Here is a 23,908-nt window from a genome sequence, read left to right as displayed (position 1 = left end):
AAGAAAAAGGTAATTTGCTGTAGGTAGAGCTGAAGCAGCTCTACCTCTTCTTTTTTGCTTCTTTTGCCTCTTCTTTGGTGTGTTTGTTCACATCTGCCTTAACTTTCTAGTGACTATTTGCTTTTTTTATACTTGAGGAGACCTAGGACAAGGTTATATAGCAAGATATTTAATATTACTAGTCGTGTGACAGACCTGTTTAGTTTTCTCTTGCCACATTTCTCCAGCTGCATTTGTCTGTGACCGGGCATTGCATCCACAGTGTGGTTGTCACCCCTACCTCTTCTGTGTGAGTGCCATAGCTCTGTCCCTTGGCTGGCGAAGAAAGGCCATGCCTTGTGACACAGTATTACACTAGCTGCCAGTTTCTTATCTATTTTCACCAGGCATGACAACACTTTTTTTCACCCCAGGACAAACATGGTGCACAGCAGACTGCCAATGTTCAAGCCCCAGATTCACGGCTGTGGCTACTGGTCCTGGTGGTTTTGGCCAGCTTTTTCATGTCATCTTGCTTGCATTGCATAGGAATACAAGAAGCTCTGAGGGCTAGGACCTTTTTCTTCTGTTGCTGAGAGTTGTCTCAAGGCATGTCATAAACAAGCACGTGTATTGGCACGGTATTGAAAAGAAAAGCATGGCAACTCTGCATCCACGTGATGTGACATGCTCTGACTCTGGTAGCTCTCAGGGACCATTTAGTGTACAAGCTGTTTGCTCAGTGACAGAGTGTCAGTGAAACAGATTCTGGTTTTGTTTCCTCTCTTCTTTATCTTTCCAGTAAATTCACTGAACTTGTTCAAACTCAGATTTTTGCTTAAGTATTTTACAGGGAATTAGTAATACCAACAGACCGTATGCCTAAATAGACACCGTACAATTATGTGCAAATTCTTGGCTCGAGACTATGCTTGTAAATAAATCACAAATGAGGAACTGAGTACCTTCCAAAAAAAAAAAAAAAGCAAGCACTCCTAGGGTGTTGCAATTATAATTGTTGTGATCATAAGGAAAGCTGTTGACAGACAAATGAAGTAGCCTAGAAAAATTGGTGAAGAGGTTCGTTGAGATGTTTCACCCTGGTCAAACAACATAGAGTGAGAAGTGGTCTAATCGAGTTCAAAGTGTCTTTGTTTTATGAAGTTTTGACATCTCTAGAGATATGTGATAGAACAGTTTGCTAACACACATGAAACCCTATAGTGAAACTTGGAGCAGAAATGATTAAAATTCCAGTCTTCAAAGGCAAAATGTAGCAGATTGGGAGAAAACAAAATAGCTAGTCCAATCTATTTTTATACCAGTTTATTTGGGATCTGTATCTTTGTGACCTCACAGACAAAAAAAAAAAAAAAAAAGAACAGTGAACATGGCTTTCTAGGCTCACCAGTCTGGCTCACTGTGGGCAAACTTTTCTATGTATCGGGTCTTTGCAGTACAGATTTTCTAGTTTATTTAGTTTTGCAAAATAAATTAAAGTAGATGAATTCAACTTTTCATCCAGTCTTATGGGCTGAAAAAGATTAAGCCGTGTTGAAATAATCTGAACTTTAGAAGGCAGTTGATATTAAACTTTGCCTGGAATCCTCAGGTTGGTGAATCCTAAACTCTGAGAAAATAATCAACTGCATTTCAGCACGTTTTGGAAGCAAAGAGGACAATTCCCTGCCTAGCAGCCAGGCCAAAATTCTGCCTGGGAAAATGATAGCCACCATATACCTTGCAATACCTTGATTAGGCCAAAGTCCCTTTTGAAGACATTGTTGCTACAGTTATATTCAGGATTGGGAAAACTAACTTCAAGTGTTCACTTCAAGTTTGAATAACACACACAGTTTTTGAGTTTTGTATGCGTTTATTGTGTGTGTGCAGAAATCAGTTGATGGTTGCGGCTCTGTAGTGCTATAAGGCTGTTTTTGTATTATCATGTCATAGGTACTTAGATTGTTGCTAGATTTGTGTAGACATATGGATCAGCTCTCACCTAATGTTTACATTTTGTCAACCATTTCATAAGATTGGACTTTCTCCTGAATGTACTACCACAGGCTGCTTAGTTCTAAATCTGTTCCATCCTAACAACCCCTAGGTAGGACACCACAAAATGCTACTGGAAGATGAACTCCACAGGAATGTGTGTGTAAGGCCATGACTCCAAGTACCTTCATCTGCTTGTGGTGAGGGCTTAAGAAGTGTTTTACCCTGTAGTTTTTTGCCCACCCCTCTTTCCCACTGCTGTTTTCTGTCAGCACAATAGTTGGTGCAGTGAACCAGATCAGGGAGTTGATTGGGCTGAAAAATATCTATTTAAGGAATGCTGGTCCGAATGTGTAGCTGATGCCTCAGACTGTTTTACTAATTTTGCAGCTGTGCTGTGTAATGGCTTTGGCCATGATTATCATTCCCATTGGACTCCCTTTGCACTGCTGAAGTGATGCAGAGAAAACAAGCTAGCCCTTTATTATTTACTTTACTGCTATTTTCTCCCCTTGCTTGGAACAACAGCAAGGAACTGTTTTACAATAAAAGATTCATTTTTAGATATAGAAAGCAACTTAATTCTATGTGAATGTTGACCATAACCACGCATGTTGTTTGCAGATAGTCGCATACAGAAGCAGTGTGTTTTGCCTGCCGATAAGCAAAATGTTGCTGACTGAAAGCAGTAACTTCATTCATGGACAACACCAAGCTGTGTGGCGTGGTTGACATGCTGGATGGAAGGGATGCCATCCAGATGGATCTGGACAGGCCTGAGAGGTGGGCCTGCATGAACCTCATGAGGTTCAACAAGGCCGAGTGCAAGGTCCTGCGTCTGGGTCAGGGCAAACCCAAGCACAAATACAGGCTAGGTGGAGAATGGATTGAGAGCAGCCCTGAGAAGGACTTGAGGGTACTGGTGGATGAAAAACTCAACATGAGCTGGTAATGTGTGCTTACAACCCAGAAAGCCAACTATATCCTGGGCCGCATCAAAAGAAACATGGCAAGCAGGTCGAGGGAGGTGATTCTGCCGCTCTGCTCTTGTGAGACCTCACTTGGAGCACTGATTTCAGCTCTGGGGCCTCCAGCAGAAGAAACAATTGGAGCTCTTAGAGTGAGTCCAGGGCAGGGCCACAAGGATGATCAAAGGGCTGGAGCACCTCTCCTATGTAGACAGGCTGAGAGAGCTAGGGTTGCTCAGCCTGGAAAAGGCTTTGGGAAGACCTTAAAGCAGCCTTCCAGTACGTAAAAGGGGTCTGCCAGAAAGCTGGAGAGTGACTCTGCCAGGAAGTGTAGTGATAGTGCAAGGGGTAATGGCTTTGACATAAAAGAGGGCAGATTTAGATTTAAACATTAGGAAGAAATTCTTTAGTATGAAGGTGGTGAGGCACTGGAACAGGTTGCTCAGAGAAGCTCTGGATGTCCCATCCCTTGAAGTGTTCAAGGCCAGGTTGGATGATGCTTTGAGCAACATGGCCTTGATACTGTAAAAGTCAGTCAAGGAAACTCTCTGAGACTCAATCTGGAGTTTTAAAAAGCAGACACTTTTATTGCAGCACCGGATGCACAGGGGATCACTCCACTTAGTGTGCATGCCGAATTGCTCAAACTACAGGGATTATATGCAATCAAAATATACATATTCATTAGATTTCCAAGAAATAATTAACATGTTCATTCTATTTCCTGTAACTCATTAAAAATATGTAATTGTCCCTGGCACATGTGCTGTTGTTTCTACTGGTGGTCTTTTGGGGTCTTCTGGTGGTTGTCGATAGTCTTCCTCGCTGGTTGAACCCAGTTCTTGCACATGCTCAGGCCATCTTGTTCTTTTTTATCCTATTGTTTCAACTTAGGAATGCATACTGAGCTTAGTTGGTTACACATCCAAGGACATATGTGTACCATGAATTCCCACCTATTATTTTCAGACACATCCTCAAGGTCTGGGTTATCTTGCCCCCCGCCCCTGTCCTGGGATAAAATTCTGTATGTTCTTATAGATAAGGCTGACTAATTAGCGAGTAAGGTAGCACCAGGGATACAGATTTTCTAGACTTCCTTCTATCTAGCTGAACATACTAAAGGTTTGGCCTATCTGTTCAAAAAACATTTGGTTGTATTATTCTATTAGGGAGAGAACCATATGTCCTTCTGAGTCGGTATCAGTCTAGTGGGAGGTGTCCCTTACTATGTCGGGGGGGTTGGAACTCGATAGCCTTTAAGGTCCCTTCCAACCCAAAATGTTCTGTGATTCTGTATAACCCTAGTCCAAACCAAAATCTCACCTGTAAGGAAAGCAGAGTAGTGTATTCAAGAAAATACAACAACAGCATGTGCTACGTATTCACACGTAAGTTGAGCTTCCTGCTATGGTGGCATAAGGCTGTAACCCAACCTTATGTTCTCAGTGTTGCGTAGAAACTAAATAGATTGAATTTCTCTTAGCAGCTTCCTCTGTGAAGAGAATCCTTTGCAGATTCATGCTTCTTTAAAACATTTGGAAAATTGAAATGCTAGTTGTGCTGATGTCAACACATCTTTCTTATATACTCACCACATAATTGATATTTACTAACAGTTTCTAGTATTAGATACAATTGCCTGCAAACTATTTTAGTGTCCTCCCATAAATGATAAATGGGTGACTATCACAAGCTCGTAAAACATTTAAAGATGTGTACTCTAGCTACACACTGTGGGAGTGTGCAAAGCCATTAACAGGCAAGGGATGAGTGACTTGCTTGTAAAGGTGGTGTTAGCTGTGGTATTTAAGATGCTGTCCCTGACCTGCGAAGTTGAGTGGGGTAGTAGTGGCTGGTGGCCTAAAACTGTTGCAACAAATGAGTGTGGCAGTGGAGTTGGGTAGCACCTTTCCGTAGACTGTAGAGGTGACTGACACTGCTTTTTTGTGGTTAGAGAGGGCTGAACGAGGGGCCAGTGGGATGGTAGAGGAGTGAAATTCTTTTCAGCAAACTGCGTAGCATTCCCAGTGCGATGCTTGGATGTTGGTTTGTGGGAAGCAGAGACCACTCTGTTCCCATAGGAGAGCCAGAGCCATGTGCCCACTTGAAGCCCTATACCATGTGCTGTTTTTCCATCATCACTTGATCTGGGGCTCAAACGTGATTTCCACCAGGACCAGGCTTCACCCACCTGGTGGGAGCTATGTCCAATACCCAGAATTGTTCTGCAAAGCCCAACTAATGGAGCAAACCTCAACAAGAGACAGTGTAGGAGGGAAAGGTGATTTTATTTTGTACAAACGAGGCTTCACTCATGCATGGTCACTCTCTAATAGGTTTTGCTCATTCATTCTTTCATACTCAGAAGCTTGAAGATGCGTCAGAACATGGTTGGTCCAGGATTATTTATGATGACACAGAGGATGAGGGAGGCTAGTTATTTAGTTCTCATAGTGTCTTCTGGTTTGTCCTTATTATTGGCAACCACATGGCTGGTTTTTAAATGTGTTTTTTTGTACCTTTTAAGTGTTGACAGTGACTGAATCGTTCCTGTCTCCAGCTGTCCTACCTCTGTGAGTCACTAGGCAAAAAATAGTGATTAGGTCATTGTTCTTTTGTCTCTCTTTCTGGGTGTAGGCTGTCTTATTTAGGTTGCCCTTTGTTTTGTCAATCTGGGTGAAACTGCAGGTAGTTGAGCTGGGAACTTGGTGACCTACTAACTTAGGTGCAGTTAACATGTTATTCTGTTTCTCTCTTTTTCCACTTCTTGTTCTTTCACACCCTGATATTCCCACTCTGCTTCAGCCATACCTTCTACCACAGCTCTTCACAAAAGAGGAGGAAATATGTGCAGTAATTCTGCTTCTGTTCATCTCCTGTTCATCTAGGACCCAAGCAAATGGCATGTAGCTGTGACAAGGGAGGTTTAGACTGGATATTAATAAAAGGCTCTTCACCACAAGGGTGGTTGGGCACTGGAACAGGCTCCCCAGGGAAGCAGTTGTGGCACCAAGACAGATGGATTTCAAGTGTTCAGACAATACTCTTAGACACATGGTTTAATTTTTATGTGTGGAGCCAGTTGGACTCAATGATCCTTGTGGGCCCCTTCCAACCCATGATATTCTATGATTGTCATACTCTGGGCTCTAATGGAGCTCTGAAGACAGAGGACTTAGGAATTTGGTTGATGTCATTTCCTAGCGGAAAAGAAACCTGCTGCTGGCTATGGTAGTAACTTAGGTTTGTAACTTCTTTACAGGAAACAATGCCAACATAAACTTATAAAATTAAAGGTAGCTCACATGAATGCACAGGACCATGAAAATCTCAGTGTACCTGTCTCTTTTAGAGAGAGCTATTCCTGGGATTTGTAGAGAGGAGTCCAACAGAGCAACTTCAGAAATTCACACTCCTGTAATATCCAAGGCAGCTTTGTAACTCCTGTGACCTAGTGTCTACAGGCACTGGGGTGGCCGTGGATGTTGGAAGGAGCCATGGGAGAGATCAAACTTCATTCTCTGTACTGCTGCCCATCTTTCTAGAAGCACTAAAAGCATGGGGGAATCAGATGGATCACCTGCATCTCCCCCAGGCCAGGAACAACATCCCAGTGAGTGCATCAGTGTAGGTACTCGCTTTGCCAGATTGTTGATGGGACATGAACAGAGGAAGCCATGGTAAATAGGCTCTGCTGAAGGTTTTGTCTGATTCAAAAAAAAAAAAAAAAAAAAAAAAGTTTGGGTTCATTACCTGGTGTGCAAAAGCCAATCCATGCACTAGGTCAAGATATTGTTTATTTCAGAATTGTGCAAGTCTGGGTACCAGGTGTTTTCACACAAAGCTGGCACCCATTAGGACTTTCTATGCCACTCTTTATACAATCCCTTATCGATACATTTATATGTTGGCACAATCCCCTAGCCTCCGATTGCTTACATAATCAGCATACTGCTGACATGACAGAACCATTCTGAACATCCTCAGAGTGGAAGGGTCCCCTGTTGGTCCAGGTCTTCCAGCCTAGGGACATGATTTTCACTGTTATAATGGATAGTTCACATTATAATTTTCACAGATATATAATGTTCATGGATAGTTCACATTATGATACCCCTAATCTTTGTTTTTCAGCCAAATATTCATGTTATGTTGATTGGTGACATATTCAAGAGCTTATGTCATGATGTTTCCTTTAAGAATGCCAACAAAATGGTCTTCCTGATTAGCAAGTCTTCAGTTCCTTATCCGTTAGGCATCCCCAAGGCCTGGGACATCTTGCCCTTTTCTCAAAGTACATATTGTATTTCTTTCACACAAAGCAGTTAACAAGATGCTGGTATCAAAGGGACACATTTTGCTTGTCACAGAGGAGAGAGTCCCTTCTTAGCAGCAAGGATGGGAAGCCATGGCTGTAGGCATGGATAAAGTAAGCCTGAGAGGCTTATTTGACTCAAAGAGAAGGGATCTGGGGGTTGTGGTTGACAGCAAGATGAATATGAGCCAGCAGTGTGCCCTGGCAGCCAGGAGGGCCAGCCGTACCCTGGGGTGCATCAAGCACGGCATTGCTAGTCGGTCAAGGGAAGTGATTGTCCCGCTCTGCTCTGCGCTGGTGCGGCCTCACCTCGAGTACTGTGTGCAGTTCTGGGCACCACAGTACAAAAAGGACATGAAACTGTTGGAGGGTGTCCAGAGGAGGGCGACGAAGATGGTGAAGGGCCTAGAGGGGAAGACATATGAGGAGCGGCTGAGGTCACTTGGCCTGTTCAGCCTGGAGAAGAGGAGGCTGAGGGGGGACCTCATCGCAGTCTACAACTTCCTCGTGAGGGGGAGTGGAGAGGCAGGTGACCTATTCTCCGTTATCACCAGTCACAGGACCCGCAGGAACGGTGTCAAGCTGAGGCAGGGGAAGTTTAGGCTGGACATCAGGAAGAGGCTCTTCACCAAGAGGGCTGTTGCACACTGGAACAGGCTCCCCAGGGAAGTAGTCACTGCACCAAGCCTGTCTGAATTTAGGAAGCGATTGGACTGTGCACTTAGTCACATGGTCTAAGATTTTGGGCAGACCTGTGCGGTGTCAGGAGTTGGACTTGATGATCCTTATGGGTCCCTTCCAACTCGGGATATTCTATGATTCTATGAATAAGAGGTTGGCTGCATGTGATGGTCGTGTGCTCCACAGAGGCAAAGCCAAGGCATGACAGGCTGGAAGTGCTGGAGTTTTTGCTGTATGACTATTGCTGTCATTGTGTCGGGGAAGGTGGGAAGCTGGACATCATCCAGTGGCAGCAGCTGGATCTGGCTGGTGGTGTTGCTCCCCTTTTGAGTGTGACAGCCAAGGAGAGCAGCTACTCAAACCATTGTTGTACACTCTCAGTGCAAACACATGAGGAGCTGTGGGCACAGCATCTCCCATGGCGCTGCTGGTTCATTTTGAAGGACACCTTCTAATGATGAACTTCACACAGTGGTCTTCTCTTGTTCACGTGGTAGATTTGGACAGGTGGTTGGTTGTTTTCTTCACCTGCTGCCCAGGAAAACACTAGAGTTCATGCTGCAAACAGTCCAGCATGATAGACTAGTCCCAAAACAATCAAGAGTGGAGATTCCCTGGTATGGTATTCCTGCAGAAGATAGGGAGGGGGCACCAGCTTCATGCCAGGACAGAAAGGGGAAATGATGATTGGTCTTTTCTTCAAGCAGGGACATAGGGATGCAAGTTTCCTGAAAAACAACAAACACAAGGCTTTTTTCCCAACCATAAAAATAAGAAAAATGACCTGTCCATGCAAGGAGGTTGGAGACATTATTTAATATTTGTGAAGCACTAAGTACTATAGCTATAAATTCCATGGGGGCTCCTGTGAGGATATTATTAATTGTGTATTCAGGGCAGAATTTGAGTAGCATATAGTAAATAAGGCATGAGACCATACACTTAACAATGAGGATAAAACAAAGCAATGAATCGTTGCTCATTAAATGTATGCCCTCCATGTGCAGAGAAAGGCCAAAGGTCTTGTGTAAAAAGGTGTATGCGATCCTGTAATTAAAAATTGTATGGTGCCTACAAGAGTTACAAGTTTTAGTTGTCTGGGAAACTTTAGAACAGGCATTTCCCATCTTCTGAGTGCTTGACTTTGCAACCCTAACTCTCTCTTAATGTAGGCTTTTCATGTAATTCAATAGAAATCATTTAAATATTCTATTTTCCCTGCTAGTCTTGCCACAGCTGGCAGCGAGCTCCTTCTCCCATGCTGCTTTCCCCATCTGGAACAGACTAAAGAGCGTCTTGAGTTGCCTTAAATTTCATAACCGAATCCTGTCTCTGGGACCTATAATTCCTGTCCACTTTCCTAATAAAAGAACCTTGTCCCTTTTCTTGACAATCTTGACTTATGTTCCTGTCAGGTCTTGCCTTTCCTTCTCTTTTTTTCTCTGTTTTCACACATTAAAGATGAATCTGTAAGATGTCAATACATCTGCTTCCATTTATTAATATAAAATGGGACCATTAGTGATTTAGTATTCTGCAGTTTTCCATGTCAGACTAATTAGTTCAGATAAGTGTTTAGTTCAGTCTAAATTAGGTTTTAATGAAATAGCAGCAAACTGACTTACTATATATGGAAGCTCAGACTGACTGTTCTCTTGCTACAAAAATCTGAAATCAGTACTCTGCTGAAGTTAGTAAAGGTAAATAAAAAGCAGAGAATCAAGATGGAATTCAATTATTGTCTAGGATTGCAAACCAAATAAACATGTTTCAGTTATGTGTTGTAAATGTACGCAGTCAACAGGAAACAAATGTATTAACAGTAAAACGGTTATAGAGTGAATGCTGTGCTGGTAGCTACAGCAGCTAGAAGAGAATGGGGTTCAGAGGCTTTGCAGTTTAACACACAGCAGCTGAGTTTGGCCCAATATGTTGTCTGAGACTAAAAAAAAAAAGTAAGGATTTTGGAAAACAAAAAACAGTGGCACAATGATCTCTCTGGTCTGTATGTTAAATAATCACTTTTTAGCATATGAGAGAACTAAGGAATAGTGCAGGAGAAGTTTGACATGGGCATCAGTAGGAAGTGGAGAAAGCATTTGATGTAATTTGTCTTGTGCTTTTGCTTCTAATAGGCTTTTATTCTAATTATTCTAGCGGCTTATAGTTTTCCAAACCTTTTCCACCATTATCTCATGATACAATCACAACATTTAAATAATCAAGCATGTTGGTAGTTCTTATCACTCTAAATTTTCCAGGTTGCCACCAACATATCTCTTTGCTTTGAATAAGAGTGGTATAGGGATGCAAATATTTCCATCCTCCTGAGCCTCCACAGCTTTGCATAGATCACAGATCAAATGCTCACATCCTGCTGTTTTTCCTGGGACCAGGGAATTATCAATTCTCTGGCCCCTGTGAACTTTCCTAATTGTGTTGCAGATGAGATTCCCAACCCAAAAAAGGGACAATCTCTCACGTACCACATGAATTCAAAATTTGGTTGTACGATACTGTGTTCTGCAAAATCTTTTTGTAAAACAACATTAAGACAGCATACAGATGAAATTTAAAGAAAAGAAACCAACCCTTCCCTGCTGACAAACTAATTTGCATTGCTCCAAGAAATACAGAATGAAGTAAAATTATTTTATTGCTTTCTTTCATCATTATGCCGCAGTACTAATTATGCTCCTGGTGTTCTAAAGTCTATAATGCTATTTTCTGCCACCGAGTTCCTATTTCTTTATTAACGTAATTCCTTAAACACATGCTTTATGCCCCTAGTAAGGACTTGGTAATAGTCTGTCATGTTACAATGACACCAGTGGGTAAGCCTTCATCCAGTGTGAAGTTAGAAATGGCAGGATAATGACTCTTCAGAATTGAAACTGAAGAAAAATGATTAATATTTTCCAGGATGATCAGCATATGCTGCCACAGAGTGAATATGAAATCATCATGTTTTAATATGGGAAACTGATGAAGTTTAGAGCATAAATATACAAGCTACGTAAGTGTATCTCTGCGTGCATATAAGATACTCTGATGTTGCTTGGTGCATGGAAGGTGCTCACAATGTGCAGGATACTTGCTTTGCTATGATTGCTGTTTCCTGTAGACTTCAATAAGACTGAGCTTTCGTTTCAGACGCTGTTTCCATCCATCTTCAGAAAAAGCTAAGGAATTTCAACCATGAAATGAGCACATATGCTGTAAAGACGGGCCCATTGCCACAGCTGTGACAAGCTCTAGTCTTAGCATGACATAAAAATGCCATTGTTGTCTGGTGTGGAAAGTGTTAGCAAACACAATATGGCACGTAAGTATTGGCAGGTGAAGGTGCTTCCCAATTACTGCTAGAAAGAAGTGCATGAAATACGATTCTGTTCTTGTTAAGAGTTACCTATATATGTTATAGACATAGAGTACACCATCAAAGGATTAACCACTAAGGAGGAACAGCTTAGGCTAGTAAAGGGGAGCCTTATGACACCTTAGGTCTCTGGCCAACTGCAATATGACCACAGAGTTTTTTTTTTTTTCACTTTGTCCTTAACTAACATTGTTCCTTCTGCCTGTGGTTTCTAGCAGGCTTTTGGCGGCTGGGGATTTCTGCACAGAAGCGGTCCTTGAAGCATCCCTTGGACAGGACTGCAAAAGGTGACTAAACAGTTTGGTGCTGTGCTGGCTATGCTTCTTCTGCAGATGTTGGAGAGAAATCCTTGGCCATGGAGAAGTGGTGAGTTACTGCAACCCGTTTCCTCTATTTGAGTGAAGGGAGGCAAGCTTGGCAAAAGGGCTGGAGCCTAACAGATGCCAAACCCATAGGAAATTGAAGCATTAAGACTAAAGCTCTGCTATTAATCAATATGTTTATGCCTAAAAGAGGTCTCCAAACATAGGATGTCTGTCATCAGTACACTAGCCTGGCAAAATTTAGTGGTGTGGTTTTCCACGTACTTCCAGCAGTTGTCACAGGCTTGGTTGGAGATGCTGTCAGACATGACTTTGGAATCTTTATTTTCATGGCCGTATTTTTCTCTGCATTAAATGGTTACAGGTGCAACTCCCAATAAAACCACCAGCAATCATACCCAAATGTTTGGGAACTTGAAACCAATGTAGCACTTTTTCCAATGTCTTTTAATTGGACTATAATCAGGAAGTTGCTGTTTTTAATAAGTTGATTATAGATGGTTTTATTTTTAAGAAAAAAAGACACCAACCCTTAGCAAAGGATTAAAGCAAAACTTACGCTTTGCTTCAGTCAATACCAGAGGTGAGGCAGATCGTGGGGAGATTTTATATGAAGAGCTTTGTTGCTGTCCTTCCTGTCCTAACTGCCACCCAATCTAAATGTTCATTCTCCCCTGCCTGAGAACCACAAAATTAGGTGAACTGTTGCAGTGATTTTTTTGATCTAAGCTTTATAAAGGTCAATTTAAATAATCTGAAAAATTTCTACTTTTTTTTTCCACCTATATTTTGTATTTTACTCTCTGTCCTGTTGCTAATTATTTTAAAAGGGGCACTGTGATAGAAAAAGAGATCTGTCACTGAACCAGTCATTTTTCTGGCAGGCTGCTCTGCGAGTAATGCAATTGCTTAAATAAAAATGGCGCAGTTTTGACATCGTAATCTAATCACTCATTCCTCTGCCTTTCATTCTGATAAAGTAAGGCATAATGAACTCTTGGTAGATATAGTAATACCCCATAAGTATTTCTATAAGATTTATGTTGTTATTGAATATTATTTTAAAGAAAGCAGGACAAAACATAATTCTTGCCATTTTACTCAGTTACTCATTTTGTGATTTTAGGTTCTCCCACTATCACCGAAATGAAATGATCGGGTTAACCATTTTAACAAGCACTGGCTAGTTTCACATATGCACCATTCATTTAAATGACTTGTGAAATCAAACAGAGCCTCTCAAATAATGGGGCCTCATCTCCTTTCCCTGAATAATAACTTCAAGGAAGATCCACCTCCCTCTCAGGGAAAGAATGGATAGCTGGGAATGCTCAGGGGAATAAAAGGGTTTAAAGCACAGCACATAAAAGGCTGAGTAGAGAAGTCTTTGAAAATAAATGCAGGCTTCAACAAAAGATGAGAAAGAAAAGGGTACAGAGAGTGTGGCGGACTTTGTGTAGATGTGGGTAGTGCATACAGAAGAGGTTGCTGAGGCAATGTATAATAACCCGATCGAAGGGTGAATATGCTGCCGTAGGTGCAGGGTGGTAGGCAGGAAAAAATTGCATTTTGATCAGGGGCACAAGATGTGCAGAGACTGGCTGTGGCTAACAGGGGAATGAAGGGACCTGAAAAGGAAACCAGGCTGGGAAATGGCACCAATTATCTCAGAGTGAAGTTTTTATATTTCCACTCATTCACAATCACAAAACAATAATAAGGATGAGAAAAAAAGGGATGAGGCCCATATTAATATTCTTAAAATTACACAAATGATAAAAAGAAAAAAAAAAACAGCTCTTTTCCCTTTTCACGTCTCGGATTCAGATCTAACTGAAAATATCAATCCCCAGTGAAACAAAAGTCATATCATCTCAGTTACATGTCTTCTGTGTGTGCTGTTTGCGTTTGTAGTAGAGTCAAACTGGAAGGTTCTCCTAGAGCAGGGTATAACCTTTCCAGAGTGTTCTCATCCACTTCTTCAGAGAAAGAAACAATGAACAAATATGGAACTGGTCAAGGAAAATTGTAGGTAAGCTGCTAGGTGCTATCTCCTTAAATTAGTATAATCTTTGTTCAAAAGATAAAAAATTAAAAACCTTTATTTTTAGCCATTTATCAGATTTTGCTACCAGTAAGCTGTTGATAGTTAAACGTGTAGTTAAAAATGAAAACAGCAGGGCTTCAGTGAAAAACAGACTTGAGCTGTTGTAGCTGAAAGAATGATTTGACATAACATTGTTAATATTTTTAATTATGTCAGAGCTAACAACTTTACAGAGATGTGCTAAAAGATCGTCACTGCCTGACAAGTTTCCAACATATATTCACCCACCTCCAGTTGTCCAAGCAGCAGCTGAGTCACAAGACTTGCTCATGGATATTTGGACTCCTAGTCATACTGGGATAGATCGTTTAGAGGTCTGATCCAGTATTGTAATGGTAATATTTTAAGGTCTGTTTTTTTATAGGAGAGCTTGCAATGCACTGAGATCTCGTTTGAGCACTTGGATATCCTTGGTCTGGAAGAACGTAAAATATCTTTGTCCTTCCATAATGCATTTTTGAGGCTCAAATATTGCAGTGTTTTCTAAATATAGGGTAGGAGTCTTCAACTCAATTTAGTATGTGAGGCTATGTTGACTATGGCAGGTATAGGATAACCAATGGCAGATGCAAGACTTTGGGATGCTGAAGGGCAAGGTCCTCTTCTGTGAGTTGGTGCCATACTAGCACAATCCTCACATGCAATTTGAGGGCACAGAGCCATACTCAAGCGAGCAGCTGCCATCCTTTACAGTGTGCAGCCTCAAACCCTTACTGCTTGGTCACTAATCTGTTTGGGGAGGGCAGGTCTTTCATGGACAAAGAGGTGAAGGAGATTTCATCCTCCAAACTTTTTTTATTCCGGTAGTGCTGTGGCTGACACCTGTGAAACTCCCCAAGCCTTTGGATTCCTTGATTCATAAATCGAGGGGTGACTTTGGCAAGATTCATATTCTTCTGTTCCCAGCCTGTTGCTCCTACAACTATATGTATTGTAAGGCTTATGTCAACCTCTATATGAGATTTATGGATTCCTCACCAGATTTCAGCAAAGGCACTTATGCTGTGGTACATTCCACAACTCAGGAGCTCAGGCTCAGTGGGGATATGATTACCTCTTTCCCAACGAAGAAAGGAAAGTTCACGGTGTTTGGATCCTGTGGGAAAAAATATGTGCCCTGTGTTTTTTGATCATTAGTCTGTACCGTGACAGCAAGAGTGCACCTGCGAAGTTTAACTGTGCCTTTTCTGCATGTAGGCTGGAAGTAGGATGAGCTTTTTGTTCATCTTGCTGCCAGGTGATGAGCTTTGCACACCAGACAGACTTGGTGCCATCACTCCTAACAGCTTCCAGTTATGGCTGCTTTCTGAGCCCTGCATGAACTCCAGCAGGATGCTGGTGAGCCTTTCCATCTGGGTTGGCTAGTAGGGACCAGTTTCTGTGGTGGTTGCACGCATGTCCCCTACCCCTGCTCCCTCTGTGGTCACTGAGGCACCAGGAAAGCAGAGGTGTCCTGGACACTGTCTGCACCATACATGGGGACACACAGAGTGGAACAAAGAGGGGGGTGATCAAACAGCAAAGTGTTCTTGCAGTGCCTGTAATGAGAAGACTGCAAAAGCAAAGCTTCCCAAGATCATAGATTCATAGAATTGTTCGGGTTGGAAGGGGCCTCATTCCAAACCCCTTGCAACGGACAGGGATGCCACCCACTAGATCAGTTTGTTTAGGTCCTCATCCAACCTGGCTTTGAACACCTCCAGGGATGGGGCATCCACGGCTTCTCTGGGCAGAGAATGGGCAAGATGTTGACATGCCATCTTCCCCTCTTCTGGGAAGAGGGATGGAGAGTTTCTTCACACCCTTAGGCATCCAGTAAGGCCGGCCTGCTTCATCTACTCACTCCTCAGGGACATGTGATCCACCAGCCCTTTAGGTCACCCTTGCTGTGTTGTCCCAGGCTTCCTATACCTTTTTGCCTCTACTCTGTCGGCTGGTGGTGGCATGGACCTTTGCAGCTCTCAGGAAGTAACCATCCTGCCTGCTGTGCCATCTCTGCCACCCTCCTTGCAGTCCTGGGCTGGCATTCTGCACCAGGGAGAACCAGGCAGCAGCAGGAAGGAAGAAGGGGTCTTGCTTGCTGCCAGCTCTGCAACAAGCGTTAGAGAGAAAAACTTGATAACGGATTTGAAAGCAGCAGCTACACTTGATAAGGAAGCAAGGGCCTGAGTTTCTTAGGACCTAGAGGAATAGAAAGGAGTCCTTCAGGACATTCACCTTCCCTCTCCCTGTTTCCTTCAGTGGGTCAAGAGTTTGTCTCCTGTGCTCCTGTTCCACCTTGCAATGGGCCATTGGCATCCATGGACCCTACCCCTGCCATGCCCCCAACTAATGGGGATTTGTTCAAAGTCACAGCTTGAAGGAAAGACCCAGGACAGGTATGAGGAGCAGAGGTGCAGCTAGCGGAAACACTCTTCTGCATGGAGACCCTATGATTCCTGGTGTGGAAATGAGATGCTAGCTCAGTGGTGTGCTCCCTCCCAAGGACCTTCTTAAGCTCCCTGTACTGGGCACAGCTCCCAGGCCTGGTGATGATAGTCACTGGTCTTCAAGAAGACAATCTTGATTTTTGGCTGTTGAAGGCAGCCTTGCTCACCACTTCTTGCAGTTGGCAGCTGGTAAGAGTTTCTCAAATTTCTGAGCTTGGCACTGGGTTATCTTGCCCCTTGAGAAACTCTTCTCTCTCCCATGACATGGATTCATGGAAAATGTCATATCTTCAGGGCTGTAGGCTGCAGTTATCTGAATTCTTTGGTGCGTGGAAGAGGGATGTGCCAATGTATTGCAGGAATGTAGAAATGTGGAGAAGCAATATTACAAAAGGACGATAGTGAAAGAAGGGTTCAGGAAGGGGGTTCAACAAGAGAGGCAGGAGAAATAAGAGAAAGGGTTTCAGATCTGAAGTCTGTGTGGATGAAGAGAGAGCGGCAGACACTGCTGAAACAGTTGAGAGCTGAAACAGTTGACAGCAAATAGGAAGATACATGCAGTTCTTGGCCCTGCAATATCCTTCAGGCTTTCGGCCATACTGCAGGGTTTGAGAGCCTTCTGGGAAGGCACGTCCATTAGCTACATGTTGGAGGTCCTTGTAGCAGAAAGACCCCCTGCTCCATGGAGTGTTGGAATGCCTGGGAGAAGAGCTCCTAGTTGGCTTTTATCCAGCGGGAATCTATGTTGTGCACACCAGCACCACTATGAGAAAACAACTAATGTGACAAGTGGGGACAGTCTGGGGAATTGCTTCAAAGCTACCCTAACCCTGTGAACCAAATTACTAAGGTAGAAAGAATGGTCGTAACTTAAAAGTATGTGAACGTATGCTTATGACCACGATCAAGAACTTTAATCAGATGATACCTTTTTTTCCCTAAGGGTTCTAATTAGAGGTATATTTTTAAAAAGAACCAATATGATATTGCTTCTAGTTATTACTTTTGTGACTTTCTGAAAAATGGATAAAACTAAAAAGAACATTTTCTGAAGAGGACACTTTTGTGATAACACAACAAACTCCACTTGTACTTAGTTTGTCTGCCATGTTATAAATATTTCAAACCCAAATAAGTTTATGTAGTAGCTGACAGATATATCGATTTTGCAAATATAAATCTTTGAACAATGCCACTTGCATTTTTTAAAAGACCAAATAATTTCAAAGATCTGCAGCCCTGAAGAAGGGAGGAAATGGTAACTGTCTGTGAAACTTGATTTCTGTAGTTGTACCATGGTAGTGAATTATTTGGATGTCTTTTGCCTGAAGGTTAACTTCTGTTGATTTCCTAAACCCGAAAGAATAGAATCTAAGCCTTCAACTTCACAGATGTCTGAAGTGCTGCAGAACTGGTAGTCATGAGCTTCACCATTTTGCAAACAGGCACTTTTGTGGCTTTCGTAGAGGTAATTTTCCTTCATGCTCTAGTTTTGCAAAATTTTGCAAAGTTTAGCTAATGGTTGAATATCTCCAACCACAGCCCTGTGGGTAGCTATGAGTAGTAGCAAACTTCTCTGCCCTTGCTCTACATGTAGGTCCTGTACACCAGCCATAGTCTGGAAGCTGTGTGACTGCTTTAGGCCAGGACTAAGGGGGTATCAGCAGTGATGGAGAGCCATTCTTATGCTTCTCTAACTCCCAAACACGCCTAAATCCCAGCCCCCTGAAGGCATGTGGTTGGGTTTGGGGTTCTGTAGGCTCCTATCCCTGTAGGTGCACCTTTCTTAATGAAACTTCATCTTTGTGAAGGCTTCTGATGTCGTCTGCAGTACAAGATGTCCTTCTACTTATCAGGCATCTTAACTACTAGTCATATGATAGAAATAAGCAGGGCAGGCTTGGTTTAGTTCAGTCTGTGATCCAGTATTCAGGAAAACACAGAATGCAGCAACATCATCCTCTCTTGAAAATAATCAGGAAATTAGTCTTGAAATTCAGAATTTGGATTGACTGTCAATAATTGCACCTATTTGCTAGCTCAGTCTTTGAAACTAGAGACGAGAAAGATGCATTGATGTCTTTTGTTCCCTAAGTGCAGAACTGTTCTCTCTTTTTGAATCTTAGCATAGCTTAGTTTTCAGTTCTTTTCAAAATGTTCATTATAAAATAGCTCCAGTCTGATGAGTTCATGGAAATAAATATTCTTTGTTGCAATATTTCACTGCAGTTTTATGGGTGAATCTATAGCTCATAAAGTCATTTAGCTAATAACAGGGCTGACTAAGGCTGAGTACAGGGAAGAAACAAACATGCAAGTCTTTACACTTCAGTTTTAAAATCTGTTACCCTGTATTGTTCCACAACTGAACCCTTTTGAAAGGCTTCTGAGGCTCCTCAATTATAGTATAGTGTTTGCGATGTGGAGTCTTATCCAGCAGGGAAAGAGATAAGACCACCACATTTATTTCACTTATTACTTTGCAATGGGTCAACAGAGTACATGAACGTAGATCTTTAAAGCTAGACAGGATCCCAGAAGTCCATTCCTCTGCTGGCTGTGACAGCTGGAAAAAGAGAGAGAACTATGCCTTGGAAAAAAAAAAATGACTGTAAGCTAGATTAAAAAAGAAAAAGAAAAAAAAAAGTACAAAACTATGTTGAAGATTGAGGGTTTAAATCTGAGTGTATGAAACAAAGAGTTGAGTGACAGAAAACAGTGGCATTTATAAAATATTCAAGGCATAGTCTCTAAAGTCCAGAGCAATGTTGAATAAAAACTATTTAGATAATCAATTTGGGAAGGAAATTATACCAATGTAACATGCTTTTGGGTGGGATAATTTAATCTGTAAAGTCTACAGTCTGCTATGTCTTCTCAAACCATTTAATGTGGACTAGTATCTGGTCACTTTTTTTTTTTTTCTCCCCTTAGTGAGGATATAGCTTTATAACATATCTGCCAAAACTGCTTCTCCTCTAGCTTCTTCCTTTTGTGGTATGATGCTTTTCTACATCTTTTTCTGAGAACTCAAAGATGAACAAGACTAACCAGTAAACATAACTGTAGCAGAGATCTGGACTGCAGATCATAATAAAATATTAATAGGAGTGGAAGTTATGTTAGGAAGCTCTCTGGTACACCAAGATGAGATGTGTTTTGGGGACCTTTGAACCTCAGATATGTTTATCCCATAAGGTGTTACCAATGTGGTTGTGATGAGGCTGTGAAGAAATGCAATGCCTAGTTGATACAGCTGTGCTGGTAGAAACTCCTAGTGTAATGCCATTGCATCAGCGAAACTTCATGAGGAATGTATATAGATATTCATATATTTGTGGCACTCCACCATTTTATTGTATAAAGTTCTTGGTCCTTCAGCTTCTCTCAGCAGTCCTTTAGGCAGAAACATGGGTACTGAGAACAATTATTGTACCTAAGAAAAGGCTAGACCTGAAGGGCTATTGAATTGCTGTGATCTCCCATTCTGTGGAAAGATCCCCAAGTAGACCACGTTGAACAGTGCAAACTGCTGCTGCCTTGTTAGGCTGACTACAGTCTCCCTCTCCCTGCAAGCTGTAAATTAACAAAAGACAAAGTCTGCTCTGACTGGGTCTCCCCTAGTGGCCAGGGGAAAAAAAGAAAGAAGAAGAGGGAATACAGTATCCTGTACCCAGTGAAATGCAGTACAGGGACTAAGGTGGTGACTTGCAGAAAGAAGTCCCTTATTGATACAGTTTCCCATCTCTCTTTCTCCATTAGGAACACTTTTCTGTATTCATGCTTTAGTTATTTTCTGTCCCACTAGGCTCAAATTCTGCATCTCAGCAACCAAGATGTATGGCTAATAAATCCTGATTGCAGACAAAGAGTGCTTAAGATCAGGAATCTCGGCCCACAGGATGAACCGAGAAGTGGAAGACAGAGATGGTGGCTGAAGTCTGCCAAGATTCAGAGGAGTGCAGCAGCGTGCCAGATCCTTGCTGGATTTGAGCATATCAGCCTGGTAAGCATCCAGGAAGGGGGCCCAACTGGGTGTGCAGTGCTGCTGTTATGGTATAGTATCACCAGTCATGTGATTGCTAACACAGAACTCGCCTCTGAAAAATATCAGTTTTCCAAGCTAATGCAGAGCAAGGCCTTGAAGACAAATAAAAGTATTTATATAGTGCATTTCTTTTTACCAGCAAACATGGAAAAAAGCACAGTGATTCCAGATCACGATGTCAGAGATACATGAAGAACATCTGTCACTATGACAGAATCATAAATCATCATGCTGAAATCCTGACAAGCCCTTTTTCATTGGCAAAGTAGGTCTTTAAAATGAGATATAATTAAGTTGCTTAGATCACATATAATCTATCTTAACTGTTCTTATTTTCAAGTGAAAAGTATAGATGAAATGTACCAGATTTGTTTTGTTTTTAAATAGTCTAAGACATTTAAAAAATAATGGGTATGACTTACCAGAGCAGCTGAGGGTGTTATGAATTGTCCCATGTGAAGATGATACTAGGAAAATAAATCTGATTAGGAGAACTGTTGTTAGTAAATGAAACGGTGCTGAAGGCACAACAGCAAACCATCCTGATGTAGAAGGAAGATAAGCAGAGAGAGACCAGTATGGCTGCATCGAGAATTCTCCAGTGACCTGAATATCAAAAAGGAAATCCTACAAAGAGTGAAGGCAAGGGCATGTAAGTGAGATAGTAATAAAAGAGTAGTATAAGCATCTAGGGATAAAACCAGGAAGACTAAGTCACAAAATGAGTTACAACTTTCCTGGAGCATAAAATGGAAGAAAAAGAGGTTCTATAAATACCAAGGAGTTAGAGGAAGAGAAAGGCAGAGGCACAAATAACAGATACCCAGAGTAGAGTGAAATGTTTCGTTATTTATTTTGCTACATTCTTCACATACGCATAAACATTAATGACAGATACTTAATAACACTATTTCTTAACTGGGGGAACATATGCCAGAAAAGAAAAAAAAAAAAAAAAAAAAGAAAGAAAAGAAAAACAAGTCATAGAATGTTTGAATAAATGAGATATATGCAAGTCTCTAGAGCTTGCTGAAATTCACTTAATACATACTGAACTCTCAACTTATCTCTGAGAGTTCCTGGAAGAGCGGTAAGTCTCAGGGGCCTGCAGCAACAATATAGCCTAATATGGGAATACATTTGTGTTCACGTGACTTTTGGTAATGGTCAGAGATCTGACATTGAAACACATATTCTGCAAATTATTTTAAGCAAAACACCCATTCAATTTAAAGCTTTGCTTTTCCTCAATTCTTGCTGTTGTGGCACATGGTTTTTAAAAATATCTGATGGAAAGTGTTCAATAATGTTTCTTAAACGTGACATTCGCAGCAGGCTCTGATTTGAACACTATTAAGGAGTTGCTGGCTGTGGGCCATGGTCTGCAGGGTTATAACAATTTCTGCTTTTAAAAATGGGGAATGAGGAACCTAGGGAATTACAGGGAAGTCTACCTAACTTCAATACCTAGAAAGATAGTGGGACAAATTATCTAGAAGTGAACGCATACATGCCCTGTGAATAATAAAGTGATAAGGAACAGCCAACATGATTTTGTCAGGCTAATCTAATTTCCTTCTTGATCAAAGGAACTGGTTCAATAGCTAAGGAAAAACAGTAGAATTGACTGTATCTTGACCCAAGGTGTGTCTTGACCTAAGTAAGGCTTTTGACACTGTCCTGTGTGCTCGTAAATGGACTGGAGAAAGCTGCCCCATTTGTAATCACCTCTAAATCAGTCCACTGGTAGACATGAACCTGCATATAGCTGTTGGTACTTGCACTAGGAGGATGCTGAAGAGAAGTCTTGCACAGCTCCTAACAGATAGGATTCTGTTCAGAGTTTCAGTAAAGACTTGCAAGTGTACCTTAAATTCTGTCATCTAAGCTTGCAGATGACACCATGTAAAGATTTGTAAAATACGCTCAAGGATGGAATTAGAATTCAAAATTGTTTTGATGTGTTCTGAAAGGTTCTGAAATCCAACATTAAAATATTGAACAAAGACAATCACAGAGGACCACATTTAGGACAATATCAAAAGCGCAACCACAAAATGCCACTGCAGATAAAGATCTAGTGATTAATGAGGGCTATTAATGAGCCAACAGTGTGATGCTGTTAAGGCAAAGAGATTAATGTAATTCTAAATTCTCTTGAATTGTCTGCTAGCAACACTATATGTAAGACAGGAGATAATTAGTGTGCTCTTCTTGGCACTGGTGAGGCCTCAGCTAAACTATTGTATTTTACTCTGAGGCAACATAAGCTAAGAAAGATGTAGATAAACTGGAAACAATCCAGAGAAAATCAACAAGGACAAGAAGTTTGGAAAATTAGATTCAAGAAGAAAGATTGCAAATTTATTTTTTTTAATATAGAAAATATAAGGTTATATTGGAGTCACCAATTTTCAAGTACATAAAAGATTATTACAAAGAAGGTAATATGGGTTTTTTTTTCATTTCCACCAAATATATGGGCAAGAAACTTTTTTTTGTAATATACTATGATAGGTATTGTAGTAACATGTTGTAAGTAGAAGAAAAGATTAATACTAGAATATATTACCCAAGAAGGTTGTATAATCCTGTCATTAATGTTGACACAAATCAGAGAGACTGCCACCTACCATTACCAAGATACTTGTGGTCTTTCTTCATAGCTACAAGATGGATCAGATGAATATTTCACAGACAGTGGATGAGATTCCTGGAACTACCGTGGAGTACTCAAGTTATGACAAGGTAATCCATAACAGCATTGGGCTAAGAAAACATTTAATTCCACTTCTAGTCCCAGACATGTTCATTAGTCATTATGGAAGACTACATAGGTTGTTCTTTGGACTTTAAAAAAAAAAAAAAAAAAAAAGTGCTTTCCTTAGATTTTTTGTTTGGTTTGGTTTGTTCTAACTAACCTCAGGAAGGTTAGCTACAGCTTTAATTAAAAGTATTGAGAAATAACAGACCACATAACCCCTTGATATTCCATCCCACTCTATATTTCTATGATTTATGTGTAATCTACAGTATTTTTTTCAGTTGCCGTAGAGCTTTGCAAGCACAAGTTAATTATTAAACTAGTTCTTTTCCCAGGGCAGTAATGACCTAATCATTTATGATAGTGCTCAAACGAGAAATTAAACAAACATATCCAAAATAAACAGAGATCAAATCGTCTTTGCCAATGAAAAAGGACAAAATCCTGTTTTTGTGCCAGTGGGTCTGGAAAACAACAGCACAGATATAGACCTCAGTAAAACTAACAAGTCAAGATTTCTAAATCTGTAGGAAATTCTGAATTTCAGTAATTGTTTGTATTCAACATTTTAGATTTTTTTTTTTTTCTAATTTGGAAAATTAGTTATATAGAAATCAGAAAAAAAAAAGTGTTTTGGAAAGGTTGAAATTTCTGAGGGCTTGAATTACAACTAAACATTTCAACATTCAAAACCCAAAATGTTGCAGTCACAGTATACCACGTATATATCTTAGGCAGGGGAGCACAATGAACATTATAGAAGCCACAGTCCTCCAAGGACCCTGGTATACACAAGAAAATGCCAACCAGAATTACAGTGCAAATAAAGTAGCATTCTGCAATATGATATGTTTTGTGTTACCCTAAAATAAATCTTTTTAAAATCATGCTCTTGAAGGAAAACTAAGCAGAAC

General features: G+C 41.1%; 1 long non-coding RNA gene across 1 annotated transcript in view; it reads left to right on the top strand.

Moving 5' to 3' along the window:
- The window catches only part of LOC308191535, a 40,881-nt gene extending 17,279 nt beyond the window's left edge, over positions 1–23,602 (top strand). Inside the window, exons 2-4 of the long non-coding RNA XR_013948105.1 lie at positions 11,539–11,689; positions 20,084–20,188; positions 22,897–23,602. This is a non-coding gene — a long non-coding RNA (uncharacterized lncRNA). The remainder of the gene's footprint in view (positions 1–11,538; positions 11,690–20,083; positions 20,189–22,896) is intronic.
- Positions 23,603–23,908: the final 306 nt, after the last annotated feature.

Source organism: Anser brachyrhynchus (genome assembly GCF_964034855.1).
Source record: "Anser brachyrhynchus genome assembly, chromosome: 1".
NCBI classification, from domain to species: Eukaryota; Metazoa; Chordata; class Aves; order Anseriformes; family Anatidae; genus Anser; species Anser brachyrhynchus.
Note: the sequence above shows the minus strand (reverse complement) of the source record. Positions and strands in the feature narration are given on the sequence as shown.